The following is a 15,979-nucleotide window of genomic DNA, read 5'->3' as shown; positions in this document are numbered from 1 at the left end:
TATTTTATGTTGTTCTCTTGAAAATTCCAACTGGGAATTGTGCCTTGACTATCAATGATGGGCTGCCTAATGAGAATCTGTAGACCTCCTACCAGATTGTCCAGTGAAAAATCTTGTACTTGAAAGGACCCAGGAATATTGCAGACAGTGGCAGCCTGGCAACACGCATTCATGTGTGGACACCTATCAGGAGGGCAGCACAGAGATGAAGCCCTGGGTGAGGAAAAACAGCCAATGCTTGCTCCTACAAAGGAAAAGGTGCTCCAAAGGAGCAGGGCCCATGCTGGAGTCCTAACTCCCTGCGTGCCTGTTTTCATATGGCATCACTGCACTTTGAAAGTAGGTGAATGGGCAGAATGGCCATTGGCAGCTCCAAAAAATGGTGCTGCTAAAATGAACTGACATTTGGTGTTGAACAAGATTTCTGTTGACGTTCTTGGATTGTAAACTCACAGTTCATGTATGCACAGTGAAGGTTCTCAGAACCAGACCTGCTTAAGACTTGAAACAGTAGCTCTGCCTGAGAGGCAGAGTGACCTGAAGCCTATGGAGACTGTGACCTTGGGCTTCTGCAGGACACTACTTGGCTGGGCTGGGCCTGGGATAAAACTCCACTGTCATACCTTGGTAAGAACCAACATCAATTTCTGTGCATAATGCTGACTTTTGGCAGACTTATACTGGCCACTTCTGTTTATGAGTGACTAGTAATTCTTGACAGTTTTACTCAGACACTAAAATTAGTTAATCAAAACTCCTGGAAGACTTGGGCATGGGATGGAGGGACGAGGCTGGACAATGAGATGTGGGGATACTGAATGTGCTCTCCTCTCAGGAGGACTCTGGCACATTGTTGCCCCCACTACTAAGAGATGGGATCAGAAACTTATCACTTTACCACCATCTTCCTGTTAGAGTTCATCTTCCTCTGCTAAGCATAAAAGAAATAATCCTATCACTTAAACAAGGCTGTCATTCAAATGTCCCTGGTCTCCTTTGTGAGCCAAGCATGTGATACCCTGGCCCTCTACCTGCTGACAACCATGGCTGGACTCAATATAGGGACTCTCATGGCCATTTAACAACACTGGTTGGTCTCACAAGTAGGCTTGAGAGGGCTGGTATTAATATCATAAAAGATTAAAGGATTTTTAGGGCAACAGTACACCCTGGTCTGATATTTTCTCCAGTGTAACTTTGAAATAATAATCAGGACATCTGCTTGACTAAAAGGTTGGTGTGAAGCCACTCAGATCATGCATAGAGCCCAGGGTTTAGCTCCAGCAGGTGATGTATTGCACACTGAACTTTCCAATATGTGCCCCTTGTGTACAGAGTTACAGTGGTGAAAGCTAGGATAATATTTAGTAGCTTGGGAGCCTCAGAAAGACAGGGGCAAGACTGCCAGGTTTCTCTTCCAAAACCTCTTTAGCTAGTGGCCTTAACAATGGCATCCACCTTCTTAGATGGAGAAAAAATATCTCTCTGGTTAGTAATGTTCAAGAGCCACATCTTTTTTCTGTCTGGTTCCACCTCTGATCATTCTTCTTGTCAGGTCCTTGCTGCTCAGAAATCAGAGCAGTTTTCTCATAAATGGTCATCTAATTGTTCAGCCCATATTTGCATAAAATTCTTGGTTTGAAGCTACAAATGTATTAAATGGACTTTTATCTACCTAATTTCAAAATTTCTTTCACAAAAGGTGGTTACCTATGATACACAGTGCAAAATGTTGACTTCCCACTTTATTAAAAAAATTACTATTTTTGGGGGGTGCCTAGGTGGCTCATGAAGTTAAGCATCCGACTTTGGCTCAGCTCATGATCTTGAGGTTTGTGAGTTTGAGCCCTACGTCGGGGTCTGTGCTGACAGCTCTGAGCCTGGAGCCTGCTTCAGATTCTATGTCTCCTTCTCTCTCTGTCCCTCCCCACTTGTGCTCTGTCTCTATCAAAATAAATAAATATAAATTTTTCTTAATAAAAAATCCCATTTTTAATGACTATATGAATATATATCCAAAGGGAAATGTAAAAGTAAAGGAATAAAATATACAAGTAACTCATAATTTTGCTACCCAGAAATAACCACTAATCAAAATTTGGTGTTTTCTTCCATTTTCTCTTCCTCTCATGATACATAAATATTTGTTAACAAAAATTTTAATCTCATTGTGTCTTACCTTTCATTTTTCAACATATATTGGAACATCTTACCAGGTCATTAGTTATTCTTTCAAAATAGGATATGTTTATACCTACAACATATGGATATATCACTATTTTACTTTTGTTGGGCATATAGGTTGCTTCCTATTCTTTGTTATCATAATTAATGCTGTGTTGAATATCTTCACAGATAAAAATTTGTTTCATTATTGCTAGTTGAAAATAAACTTCCTGACATAAAATTGCTGGCTAAGTGAATGGTTTTTTAATTAAGTTTTTCTGTTTAATTCCATTATAGTTAACATATACTGTTATATTAGTTTCAGATATACAATATAGTGATTCAACACTTCCATACATCACTCTCTGCTCATCATGACAAGTGCACTCATTAACCCTCATCACCCATTTCACCCCTCCCCTCCCCCACCTTCCCTCTTAAACCATTAGTTAGTTCTCTATAGTTTCTTGATTTGTCTCTTTTTACCCCCTTTGTTCATTTGTTTTATTTCTTAAATCCCACATATGAGTGAAATCAAATGTATTTGTCTTTCTCTGACTGACTTATTTTGCTAAGAATTATACTTCCTAGATCCATCCATGTTGTTGCAAATAGCAAGATTTCATTCTTTTTTTTATGGCTGAATAATACTTCATTGTATATATATAACACATACTGTTTATCCATTCATCTATCCATGGACATTTGGGCTGCTTCCATACTATGGTTATTGTAAATAGTGCTGCAATAAACATCGGGGTGCATATATCCTTTTGAATTAGTGTTCTCATATTATTTGGGTAAATACTCCGTAGTGTCATTACCAGATCGTATGCTAGTTCTATTTTTTAATTTTTTGAGGAAACTGTATACTGACTTTCACAGTGACTGCACCAATTTCATTCCCATCAACAGCGCACAAAGGTTCCCTATTCTCCACATCCTCATAAACACTTGTTTCTTGTGGTTATTTTTTCTTATATATTTTTTATTTTAGCTATTCTGATAAGTGTGAGGTGATATCTCATTGTGGTTTTGATTTGCATTTCCCTGATAATGTTGAGCATCTTTTCATGTGTCTGTTGGCCATCTGTATGTTTTCTTTGGAAAAATGTCTATTTATGTCTTCTGCCCATTTTTTAATTGGATTGTTAATTTTCGGAGTATTGAGTTTACAAGTTATTTATATATTTTGGATACTAATGTTTCACTGGATAAGTCATCTGCCACTCAGTAGGTTGTATTTTAGTTTTGTTGATTGCTTCCTTTGCTGTGTAGAAACTTTTTATTTTGATGTAGTCTCAATAGTTCGCTTTTGCTTCCCTTGCCTTAGGAGACATATGTAGAAATAAGTTCTTATGGCCAATGTCAGAGAGATTACTGCCTGTGCTCTCTTGTAGGATTTTTATTTTCAGTTCTCACATCTATGACTAAACACATTTTCAGTTTATTTTTGTGTATGGTATAAAAAAGTGGTTCAGTTTCATTCTTTTGCATGTAGCTGTCCAGTTTTCCCAACAATTGTTCAAGAGACTATCTTTTCCCCATTGCATATTCTTGCCTCCTTTGTTGAAGGAGCTTTATAGTATTGACTTTATATTATATTTCATTGATCTTTGTGTCTATTTTTTGCTGTTACCATACTTTTTTTGATACTACAGCTTTGTAATACAACTTGAAATTTGAAATTGTGTTACTTCCAGCTTTGTTTGTTTGTTTTCAAGATTGCTTTCTTTATCTGCTTTTGGTATCAGGGGAATGCTGGCTTCATAGAATGAATTTTGAAGTTTTCCTTCCTCTTCTATTTTTTTGGAATAGCTTGAGAAGAATAGGTATTAACTTCTTTAAATGTTTGATAGAATTCATCTTGAAGATCTCTGGTTCTGGACTTCTGTTTCTTGGGAGTTTTTTGATTGCTGACTTAATTTCATTGCTGGTGATTGGTGTGTTCAAAATTTCTATTTCTTCCTGATTTAGTTTTGGGAGGTCATATGTTTGTAGGAATTTATCCATTTCTTCTAGGCTGCCCATTTTGTTGGTGTATAATTTTTCATAATATTCTCTTACAGTCCTTTGTATTTCTGTAGTGTTTGTTGTTATTTCTCTTCTTTCATTTCTGATTTTGTTTATTTGAGCCCTCTCTTTCTCTCTCTCATTCCCTCCCTCCCCTCCTTCTCTCTTTTATGAGCCTGACTTATCAATTTTGTTGATCTTTTTCATGGCCAACTCCTGATTTCATTGATCTGTTCTATTGTATTTTTAGTTTTTATTTATTTCTGCTATAATCTTTATTATAGTTTCCTTATTTCTACTGTTTTGGGATTTTTTTTCTAACTCCTTTAGGTGTAATGTTAGGTTGCTTGAGATTTTCTTGCTTCTTGAGGTAACCCCATATGACTATAAACCACCATCACAGAACCCTCTTAGAATCCCCTACTTTTGCTGCATTCCACAGATTTTGGACTGTTGTATTTTCATTTTTATTTGTCTTAATGTATTTTTTAAATTTACTCTTTGCTTCTTCTTTGACCCATTCATTGTTTAGTAGCATGTTATTTAACCTCAATGTATATGTGCTCTTTTCATATATTTTCTTGTGGTTTATTTGTAGTCTCAAAGCATTGTGATCAGAGAAGATGCATGGTACGACTTTGATCATTTTGAATTTGTTGAGACTTGTTTTGTGGCCTAATATATGTTATCTATTCTGGATAATGTTCAATGTGCACTTGAAAAGAATGTGTATTCTTCTGTTTTAGGATGGAATGTTCTGAACATATCTGTTAAATCCATCTGGCTCAATGTGTCTTTCAAAGTTACCATTTCCTTGTTGACTTTCTGTGTGGATGATTTATCCATTGATGTAAGTGAGGTGTTAAAGTTCCTTACTTTTACTGTATAACTATCAATTATTTCCTTTATATTTGTTATTGACTATGTATTTGGGTACTTTCATTTTGGGTGGCTAAATATTTAGAATTGTTGTATCTTCTTGTTAGATTGTACTCTTTATTATTATGTAGTGTCCTTCTTTATCTCTTGTTACAGTCTTTGTTTTAAAGTCTAATTTTGCCTAATATAAATATTGGTACTCTGACTTTCCTTTGTTTTCCATTTTCATGATAAATGTTTCTCCATCCCCTTACTTTCAATCTGCAGGTATCTTTAGGTCTGAAATGAGTCTCTTGTAGGCATATAGATGGGTCTTGCTTTTTTTATTTTTTCCATCACCCCATGTCTTTGATTGGAGCATTTAGTCCATTTACATTCAAGGTAATTATTGATAGGTATGTACTTACTGCAATTTTGTTACTTGTTTTATTGCTGTTTTTGTAGTTCTTCTCTGTTCCTTTCTTTCCTTATCCTCTTCTCTCACAATAAGTTGGCTTTCTTTAGTGATATACTTGGATTCCCCTCTATTTATGTTTGGCATATCTATTACTGGTTTTTGATTTGTGGTTACTATTAGGTTTGTATATAATATCTTCTGCATATAGCAGTCCATATTAAGTTGATGGTTGCTTAAGTTTGAAGCCATTCTTTATTCATCACCCTGGCACATTTTCGGTATATGGTGTCACATTTTGTGAGTCCTTTCACTGCTTGATACAGATATACTTATTTTCCTGCTTTGATGCTTTCTACTTTTGTTACTCTTACTTATGGTCTTTACTTTCAACTCAAATAGTCCTTTTTAAAATTTCTTGTAGGGCCGGTTTAGTGGTCATGAACTCCTTTAACTTTTGTTTGCCTGGGCAACTCTTTATCTTCCATCTACTAGGAATGATAGCCTTGCTGGACAGAATATTATTTATGGCAGATTTTTTTCCTTTCAGTATTTGAATATATCATGCCACTTCCTTCTGGCCTGCAAACTTTCTGCTGAGAAATCTGCTGACTGCCTTATGGGGTTTCCCTTGTAGTGATCTGTTCTCTTTGCGCCTGCTGCTTTTAAAATTGTCTGTTTATCACTACTTTTTGCTATTTTACCTACTATATGTGTTGGTGTGGACTTCCTTGGGTTGATTTTGTTGAGGGCTCTCTGTGCCTCCTGGATCTGCATTTCTGTTTCCTTCCCCAGATTCAGGAAGTTTTTGGTGAATATTTCTTCCAATAAATTGTCTTCTCTCTTTTCTTTTTCTTATCCTCTGGGATCCCTGCAATAAAAATATTATTATTCCTGATGGTGTAGCTGAGTTCTTTAAGTCTATTCTCATTTTGCACAACTTTTTTCCCTTTCACCTGCTCAGCTTGATTGCTTTCCATTCTCTTTCCTTCAGGTCACTGATTTGTTATTCTGCTTCATTTAGTCTGCTATTTGTTACATCTAGTATATTTTTAATTTCATTCATTATGTTCTTCATGTCTGGTTCCTTTTTTATCTCTTTGTTAAGGTCTCAATGGTGTCTTCCATGCTTTCCAAGTCCTGTGTGTATATCTTTATGATCAATATTTTAATTTCTCTATCACGCATATTACTTATTTCCATTTCTCTTAGGTCTTTTGCAGTGATTTTGTTGTGTTATTTCATTTAAGACATATTCCTTTGTCTCCTCATTTTGTCTCTTTGAGTCTTTTTCTCTGTGTTAGGAAAGTCAGCTATGTCTCCTGCTCTTGAAAGTGCTGTCCTTATGAAGAAGAGGTCCTGTAGTGCCCTGCAGTGCAATGTCCCCTGTTTCCTGGAACGTGGTGCTTCAGGGATATCCCCTATGTGTGTTGTGTGCATCCTTCTGTTGTGACTGAGCTGCTTTTTCCTTCAGTCATGTTGTCTGCAGTTACTCTTTTTGCCTGTTGTGGGCAGTGTTTGGTTCCTGTGGTGTTAATGCGCCAGTCTGGGGTCACCTTGGGCTGAAGTTGAGTCAGCCCACGTGTTCACCAGAGATGTAGTAGCACCAAACTGCTTGGTGCCTTTCTTATGTTGTCCCAAGAAGTTTTTGTTGGTGGGCAGAGCCTGGATTAAGACCAGCTGTCTGCCCCCACCACACTGCTGGGGCTGCAGTCTGACTTATGTGTGTTTATCTTTCCCTTTCCCTGGGGCAGACATTACTTTGGAGTGGTTCTGGCCACTGTTGGGGCTGCTTGCACAGTGCTAGGTTTGTGGCACTTCTTTGGATGGGCTCCATGCAAGAGTTTATTAGAGGGGGGGAAGATCCACACATGTGTTGTGAGCAGTGTTAGCAAGGTTTACCTGCTGGTCCTCTGTGAGAGGAGAACTGCTACCACTGCTGCCACTGGGACCAAAGCCTACCAGTTTGGAGGGGGTAGGTCACATGTGCAGGGGCAGAGCATGCAGTTTTAGCAAGGTTTGCCTGATCCCCTTGGGGAGGGGACCCATAGTGCCAGGATTGAGGCTGGAGGGGGCAGATTTGCTAAAACATGGGGAGGGGGTATAAGCAAGTTAGTTAGTGAATGTTTGTGCTGCACTGGTTCCCACAGGTGGCCTATGTTTATGCTGAAGGGGTAGGGAAATGGCACTTTTTCTCCTGGAGGAGTTTCTCCTAATGGTCTCTGATTCTCCAGGATAAGTTCTGAAATGAGTAAATAACTCTCCCTCCCATATGCCCCAGGTGTTTTTAAAACTGCTGCTTCAGTGCTGTATCTCTGTGGGCTCTTTGTTGTACTATCTGTTTAATGGCAGGGACTTAATTTCTTAATGCCATCTAGACTCTTCCAGAGCCCAGCATGCTGGTTTTTAAAATTCCAGATTTTGAGTCCCACTGGTTGTAAGAACTCATGAAACTCAGTCCCTCTTTTTTTCAAAGCCAAATGTTATGGGGATTCACCTTCCCCATGCAGGTTTCCCAGTGTGATAGTCTGTGTCTCCCTTGTCCGCACCCAGGGCGTCCTCCCTCTGGTGAAAGGCCTGCAGTCCATTTGGCTTCCCACCACATCTCTGCCCTTCCAATCCTGTTCAGTGTGGCCTTTTCTCTATGTTTTGTTGTAGGGTTTGTTCTGCCAGTCTTTGGGCGGTATTCTGACCGGTGTGAGTGATATCTAGTTATATCCATGGGAGGAGGTGAGGTTAGCATCTTCCTACTCCATCTTCTTTTCAGCCTCTCCTAATTTTTTCATTCTTAATGACAGATGAAATAAGTGTTTTACAGTCTTTGATTTGATGAGATATAGTACAATTTTTCAGTTTAAGCATTTTTATTTTTACTCCAGTGGAGAAAAGGAAATGTGGCTGGAAGGAAAAGCACTAGGTGGGCAGTCAGGAACTCCTCCAGCCAGCTTTGCTTCTGTACTGACCAGCTCAGTAAGTTGGTCATGTCACTTTTTACTGGAATTTCCACTTCTCTTCTGGGAAAACAGGATGAAAGATAAGTCTGGGATCTCAGTGCTTGCAGCTCCCCCTCAGGTTGCTGCCTCAGCTAGCGGATGGCACTTGTTGCCAGGACTCACCAATGTATGGAATCTGGGCTGCAAGTGCAGCATGTGAGGAGCTGAGGCCTGAGTACCTTTAATTTATCTTTGAAGTTTAATATTTTTACAGAGATATGCCCTGGAGTTGATTGTTGTGTCAATTTTTCTCAGGTATTTATTTTATTTTATTTTTTTTCCAATATATGAAATTTATTGTCAAGTTGGTTTCCATACAACACCCAGTGCTCATCCCAAAAGGTGCCCTCCTCAATACCCATCCCCCACCCTCCCCTCCCTCCCACCCCCCATCAACCCTCAGTTTATTCTCAGTTTTTAACAGTCTCTTATGCTTTGGCTCTCTCCCACTCTAACCTCTTTTTTTTTCCTCCCCCTCCCCCATGGGTTTCTGTTAAGTTTCTCAGGATCCACGTAAGAGTGAAACCATATGGTATCTGTCTTTCTCTGTATGGCTTATTTCACTTAGCATCACACTCTCCAGTTCCAACCACGTTGCTACAAAAGGCCATATTTCATTCTTTCTCATTGCCACGTAGTATTCCATTGTGTATATAAACCACAATTTCTTTATCCATTCATCAGTTGATGGACATTTAGGCTCTTTCCATAATTTGGCTATTGTTGAGAGTGCTGCTATAAACATTGGGGTACAAGTGCCCCGAGGCATCAGTACTCCTGTATCCCTTGGATAAATTCCTAGCAGTGCTACTGCTGGGTCATAGGGTAGGTCTATTTTTAATTTTCTGAGAAACCTCCACACTGCTTTCCAGAGCGGCTGCACCAATTTGCATTCCAACCAACAGTGCAAGAGGGTTCCCGTTTCTTCACATCCTCTCCAGCATCTATAGTCTCCTGGTTTGTTCATTTTGGCCACTCTGACTGGCATGAGGTGATATCTGAGTGTGGTTTTGATTTGTATTTCCCTGATAAGGAGCCACGTGGAACATCTTTTCATGTGCCTGTTGGCCATCCGGATGTCTTCTTTAGAGAAGTGTCTATTCATGTTTTCTGCCCATTTCTTCACTGGGTTATTTGTTTTTCGGGTGTGGAGTTTGGTGAGCTCTTTATAGATTTTGGATACTAGCCCTTTGTCCGATATGTCATTTGCAAATATCTTTTCCCATTCCGTTGGTTGCCTTTAGTTTTGTTGGTTGTTTCCTTTGCTGCGCAGAAGCTTTTTATCTTCATAAGGTCCCAGTAATTCATTTTTGCTTTTAATTCTCTTGCCTTTGGGGATGTGTCGAGTAAGAGATTGCTACGGCTGAGGTCAGAGAGGTCTTTTCCTGCTTTCTCCTCTAGGGTTTTGATGGTTTCCTGTCTCACATTCAGGTCCTTTATCCATTTTGAGTTTATTTTTGTGAATGGTGTGAGAAAGTGGTCTAGTTTCAACCTTCTGCATGTTGCTGTTCAGTTCCTCAGCACCATTTGTTAAAGAGACTGTCTTTTTTTTCCATTGGATGTTCTTTCCTGCTTTGTCAAAGATTAGTTGGCCATACGTTTGTGGGTCTAGTTCTGGGGTTTCTATTCCATTCCATTGGTCTATGTGTCTGTTTTTGTGCCAATACCATGCTGTCTTGATGATTACAGCTTTGTATTAGAGGCAACAGTCTGGGATTGTGATGCCTCCTGCTTTGGTCTTCTTCTTCAAAATTACTTTGGCTATTCGGGGCCTTTTGTGGTTCCATATGAATTTTAGGATTGCTTGTTCTAGTTTCGAGAAGAATGCTGGTGCAATTTTGATTGGGATTGCATTGAATGTGTAGATAGCTTTGGGTAGTATTGACATTTTGACAATATTTATTCTTCCAATCCATGAGCAGGGAATGTCTTTCCATTTCTTTAAATCTTCTTCAATTACCTTCATAAGCTTTCTATAGTTTTCAGCATACAGATCTTTTACATCTTTGGTTAGATTTATTCCTAGGTATTTTATGCTTCTTGGTGCAATTGTGAATGGGATCAGTTTCTTTATTTGTCTTTCTGTTGCCTCATTGTTAGTGTATAAGAATGCAACTGATTTCTGTACATTGATTTTGTACCCTGCAACTTTGCTGAATTCATGTATCAGTTCTAGCAGACTTTTGGTGGAGTCTATCGGATTTTCCATGTATAATATCATGTCATCTGCAAAAAGTGAAAGCTTGACTTCATCTTTGCCAATTTTGATGCCTTTGATTTCCTTTTGTTGTCTGATTGCTGATGCTAGAACTTCCAACACTATGTTAAACAACAGTGGTGAGAGTGGGCATCCCTGTCATGTTCCTGATCTCAGGGAAAAAAGCTCTCAGTTTTTTCCCGTTGAGGATGATGTTAGCTGTGGGCTTTTCATAAATGGCTTTTATGATCTTTAAGTATGCTCCTTCTATCCCGACATTCTCAAGGGTTTTTATTAAGAAAGGGTGCTGGATTTTGTCAAAGGCCTTTTCTGCATCGATTGACAGGATCATATGGTTCTTATTTTTTCTTTTGTTATTGTGGTGTATCACGTTGATTGATTTGCGAATGTTGAACCAGCCCTGCATCCCAGGAATGAATCCCACTTGATCATGGTGAATAATTCTTTTTATATGCTGTTGAATTCGACTTGCTATTATCTTATTGAGAATTTTTGCATCCATATTCATCAGGGATATTGGCCTGTAGTTCTCTTTTTTTACTGGGTCTCTGTTTGGTTTAGGAACCAAAGTAATACTGGCTTCATAGAATGAGTCTGGAAGTTTTCCTTCCCTTTCTATTTCTTGGAATAGTTTGAGAAGGATAGGTATTATCTCTGCTTTAAACGTCTGGTAGAACTCCCCTGGGAAGCCATCTGGTCCTGGACTCTTATTTGTTGGGAGATTTTTGATAACCGATTCAATTTCTTCGCTGGTTATGGGTCTGTTCAAGCTTTCTATTTCCTCCTGATTGAGTTTTGGAAGAGTGTGGGTGTTTAGGTATTTGTCCATTTCTTCCAGGTTGTCCAGTTTGTTGGCATATAATTTTTCATAATATTCCCTGATAATTGTTTGTATCTCTGAGGGATTGGTTGTAATAATTCCATTTTCATTCATGATATTATCTATTTGGGTCATCTCCCTTTTCTTTTTGAGAAGCCTGGCTAGAGGTTTGTCAATTTTGTTTTTTTTTCAAACAACCAACTCTTGGTTTCGTTGATCTGCTCTACCGTTTTTTTAGATTCTATATTGTTTATTTCTGCTCTGATCTTTGTAATTTCTCTTCTTCTGCTGGGTTTAGGCTGCCTTTGCTGTTCTGCTTCTATTTCCTTTAGGTGTGCTGTTAGATTTTGTATTTGGGATTTTTCTTGTTTCTTGAGATAGGCCTGGATTGCAATGTATTTTCCTCTCAGGACTGCCTTCGCTGCATCCCAAAGCGTTTGGATTGTTGTATTTTCATTTTTGTTTGTTTCCATATATTTTTTAATTTCTTCTCTAATTGCCTGGTTGACCCACTCATTCTTTAGTAGGGTGTTCTTTAACCTCAATGCTTTTGGAGGTTTGCCAGATTTTTTCCTGTGGTTGATTTCAAGCTTCATAGCATTGTGGTCTGAAAGTATGCATGGTATAATTTCAATTCTTGTAAACTTCTGAAGGGCTGTTTTGTGACCCAGTATATGATCTATCTTGGAGAATGTTCCATGTGCACTCGAGAAGAAAGTATATTCTGTTGCTTTGGGATGCAGAGTTCTAAATATATCTGTCAAGTCCATCTGATCCAATGTAGCATTCAGGACCCTTGTTTCTTTATTGACCATGTGTCTAGATGATCTATCCATTTCTGTAAGTGGAGTGTTAAAGTCCCCTGCAATGACCACATTCTTATCAATAACGTTGCTTATGTTTATGAGTAATTGTTTTATATATTTGGGGGCTCCGGTATTTGGCGCATAGACATTTATAATTGTTAGCTCTTCCTGATGGATAGGCCCTGTAATTATTATATAATGCCCTTCTTCATCTCTTGTTACAGCCTTTAATTTAAAGTCTAGTTTGTCTGGTATAAGTATGGCTACTCCAGCTTTCTCTTGGCTTCCAGGAGCATTATAAATAGTTCTCCTTCCCTCACTCTCAATCTGAAGGTGTCCTCAGGTCTAAAATGAGTCTCTTGTAGACGGCAAATAGATGGGTCTTGTTTTTTTATCCATTCTGATACCCTATGTCTTTTGGTTGGCGCATTTAATCCATTTACATTCAGTGTTATTATAGAAAGATACAGATTTAGAGTCATTGTGATGTCTGTATGTTTTATGCTTGTAGTGGTGTCTCTGGTACTTTGTCTCACAGGATCCCCCTTAGGATCTCTTGTAGGGCTGGTTTCGTGGTGACAAATTCCTTCAGTTTTTGTTTGTTTGGGAAGACCTTTATCTCTTCTTCTATTCTAAATGACAGACTTGCTGGATAAAGGATTCTCGGCTGCATATTTTTTCTGTTTAGCACACTGAAGATATCGTGCCAGTCCTTTCTGGCCAGGCAACTTTCAAAAGAGAGATCAGTCACGAGTCTTATAGGTCTCCCTTTATATGTGAGGGCACGTTTATCCCTTGCTGCTTTCAGAATTTTCTCTTTATCCTTGTATTTTGCCAGTTTCACTATGATATGTCGTGCAGAAGATCGATTCAAGTTACGTCTGAAGGGAGTTCTCTGTGACTCTTGGATTTCAATGCCTTTTTCCTTCCCCAGTTCAGGGAAGTTCTCAGCTATAATTTCTTCAAGTACCCCTTCAGCACCTTTCCCTCTCTCTTCCTCCTCTGGGATACCAATTATGCGTATATTATTTCTTTTTAGTGTATCACTTAGTTCTCTAACTTTCCCCTCATACTCCCGGATTTTTTTATCTCTCTTTTTCTCAGCTTCCTCTTTTTCCATAACTGTATCTTCTAGGTCACCTATTCTCTCCTCTGCCTCTTCAAGCCGAGCCGTCGTGGTTTCCATTTTGTTTTGCATTTCGTTTAAAGCGTTTTTCAGCTCCTTGTGACTGTTCCTTAGTCCCTTGATCTCTGTAGGAAGAGATTCTCTGCTGTCCTCTATACTGTTTTCAAGCCCAGCGATTAATTTTATGACTATTATTGTAAATTCACTTTCTGTTATATTATTTAAATCCTTTTTGATCAGTTCATTAGCTGTTGTTCTTTCCTGGAGATTCTTCTGAGGGGAATTCTTCCGTTTGGTCATTTTGGATAGTCCCTGGAGTGGTGAGGACCTGCAGGGCACTTCCCCTGTGCTGTGGTGTATAACTGGAGTTGGTGGGCGGGGCCGCAGTCAGTCCTGATGTCTGCCCCCAGCCAACCGCTGGCGCCACAGTAAGACTGGTGTGTGCCTTCTATTCCCCTCTCCTAGGGGCGGGATTCACTGTGGGGTGGCGTGGCCTCTCTGGGCTATTTGCACACTGCCTGGCTTGTGGTGCTGGGGATCTGGCATATTAGCTGGGGTGGGTAGGCAAGGTGCACGGGATCAGGAGGGGCAGGCTTAGCTAGCTTCTCCTTAGGTGATCTACTTCAGGAGGGGCCCTGTGGCACCAGGAGGGAGTCAGATCCGGTGCTGGAGGTTTGGCTCCGCAGAAGCACAGATTGGGTGTTTGCACGGAGAGAGCAAGTTCCCTGGCAGGAACTGGTTCCCTTTGGGATTTTGGCTGGGGGATGGGCGGGGGAGATGGCGCTGGTGAGCGCCTTTGTTCCCCACCAACTGAGCTCTGTCCTCGGGGGGCTCAGCAGCTCTCCCTCCCTTTGTCCTCCAGCCTTTCTGCTTCCGGAGCAGAGCTGTTAACTTATGACCTCCCAGATGCTAAGTCGTGCTTGCTGTCGGAACACACTCCTTCCCGCCCCTCCACTTTTGCCAGCCAGATTTGGGGGCTCTGCTTGGCCGGCAGGCTGCCTCTCCACCCCGGCTCCCTTCCGCCAGTCCGTGGAGCGTGCACTGCCTCGCTGTCCTTCCTACCCTCTTTCATGGGCCTCTTGTCTGCGCTTGGCTCCGGAGACTCCATTCTGCTAATCCTCTGGCATTTTTCTGGGTTATTTAGGCAGATGTAGGTGGAATCTAAGTGGTCAGCAGGACGCGCGGTGAGCCCAGCATCCTTCTACGCTGCCATCTTCCTATCGACGACCTTCTCAGGTATTTAATGTGCCCTTCTAGTAGACTTGCCTTGTAGTCTTGTCTAGTGCAAGTCTTGTAGACTTGTAGACTCAAGTTTTTTTCCTTTCCTTTTCATTTGTTTTTAGCTTCAGAAAGGTTTCTTGGATCATTTTTAACTGTTAATATACATTGTTTCATGAGTCTGTTCATTTTGGATCTTCTTGGCTTGTCTTCTATTTCAATCACTTTCCCTTGGACTGATGTTATTAACTTAACTTATTTTTACACCCTTGTTTACTTTCCTCTTTCTTCAATGTCTCTTATTAATTTTTCATTTGACTATATTTTTCTATATATTTTAAATTATATTCCTTATAATTATAATATAATAATAATATATGACTATATATTTTAAATTATATTCCTTATAATTTAATCTTTATTTCTTATATGATTTGGTCTTTTGATTTATCATTTTATTTCTTCATGTTTTTGTCTATTTATGTTTTTAGCATTTGGGTTTGTGGTTTAAGGTGTTCTTTTTGTTGCTGTTTTTTTTTTCTTCATATTTCCATGTGCTTATTCAAGATATATGGTTCCGTATAGAATCTAATGCAGTTTTATTTTCTAGTTCATATTTAGCCTTTTAGAAAAATCTTTATCAGTTTCAGTATTTAGATTCTCATGTTCTGTTGTTTTCTTATGAAAGCCTTGCGTAGGTGAAATCTGCTTTTATCCACCTGCTTTCATGGATGGGTTTGGCCTTTGGGGTCAAAGGAATTTGAAGATTCCTAGTCTAGAGCACCCTCTGTGGTCAGTGCCATGGACTGCAGTTTTTTAAAGATGATTTTATTTTATTTATTTTTTGTAGGTGAGGGAATGTCTATCAATTTTTGGTTCTTTTTGTCTTGTAAGATTATTTCCTCCTCTTGCTGCCTTTCCCTTCTCATCCCAAACTCCAATGAGCATTCTTGCCTTCCTTTCTGCTTTCTTCTCTCCCAGAAAGGATATGTGCCAAGGCTGCTGCCTGTTATTCTGTGCATGTTTGCATCCTTTCTCCGTTGTCTCTGCTCTGATTGAGCAGGATTATTTTTCAGCATTTTAACACTTAGGTTGGACTTACTTTTTATAGCTGTTGTTATTCACTCATCCTTATAAACTTAATACCCTTTTTTCTTTTTCATGAAGTTTTCTGATTCCTTTAGCAATTTGTAAAGACTGGGGCAGGGGCTTGAGAGACAGTTCTGCTGGGAATTGGTGTTTATTTCTTTGCTGACAAGTAAATGTAAAGTTTATGGTGCTCTCTGTCTTCTAGTTAGTTATGTTGAAGGTGTGGTATCTATGTGGTTTTATTTGTACTTCTTACT

General features: G+C 39.4%; 1 protein-coding gene across 1 annotated transcript in view; it reads left to right on the top strand.

The window, feature by feature from the left end:
* OCA2 (OCA2 melanosomal transmembrane protein) overlaps positions 1-15,979 on the top strand; it is a 473,528-nt gene that overhangs the window by 309,726 nt on the left and 147,823 nt on the right. The gene's annotated exons all lie outside the window — the stretch shown is intronic.

Source organism: Panthera leo, chromosome B3, assembly GCF_018350215.1.
Source record: "Panthera leo isolate Ple1 chromosome B3, P.leo_Ple1_pat1.1, whole genome shotgun sequence".
Lineage (NCBI taxonomy): Eukaryota > Metazoa > Chordata > Mammalia > Carnivora > Felidae > Panthera > Panthera leo.
This window is presented reverse-complemented; position numbering and strand designations above follow the sequence as displayed.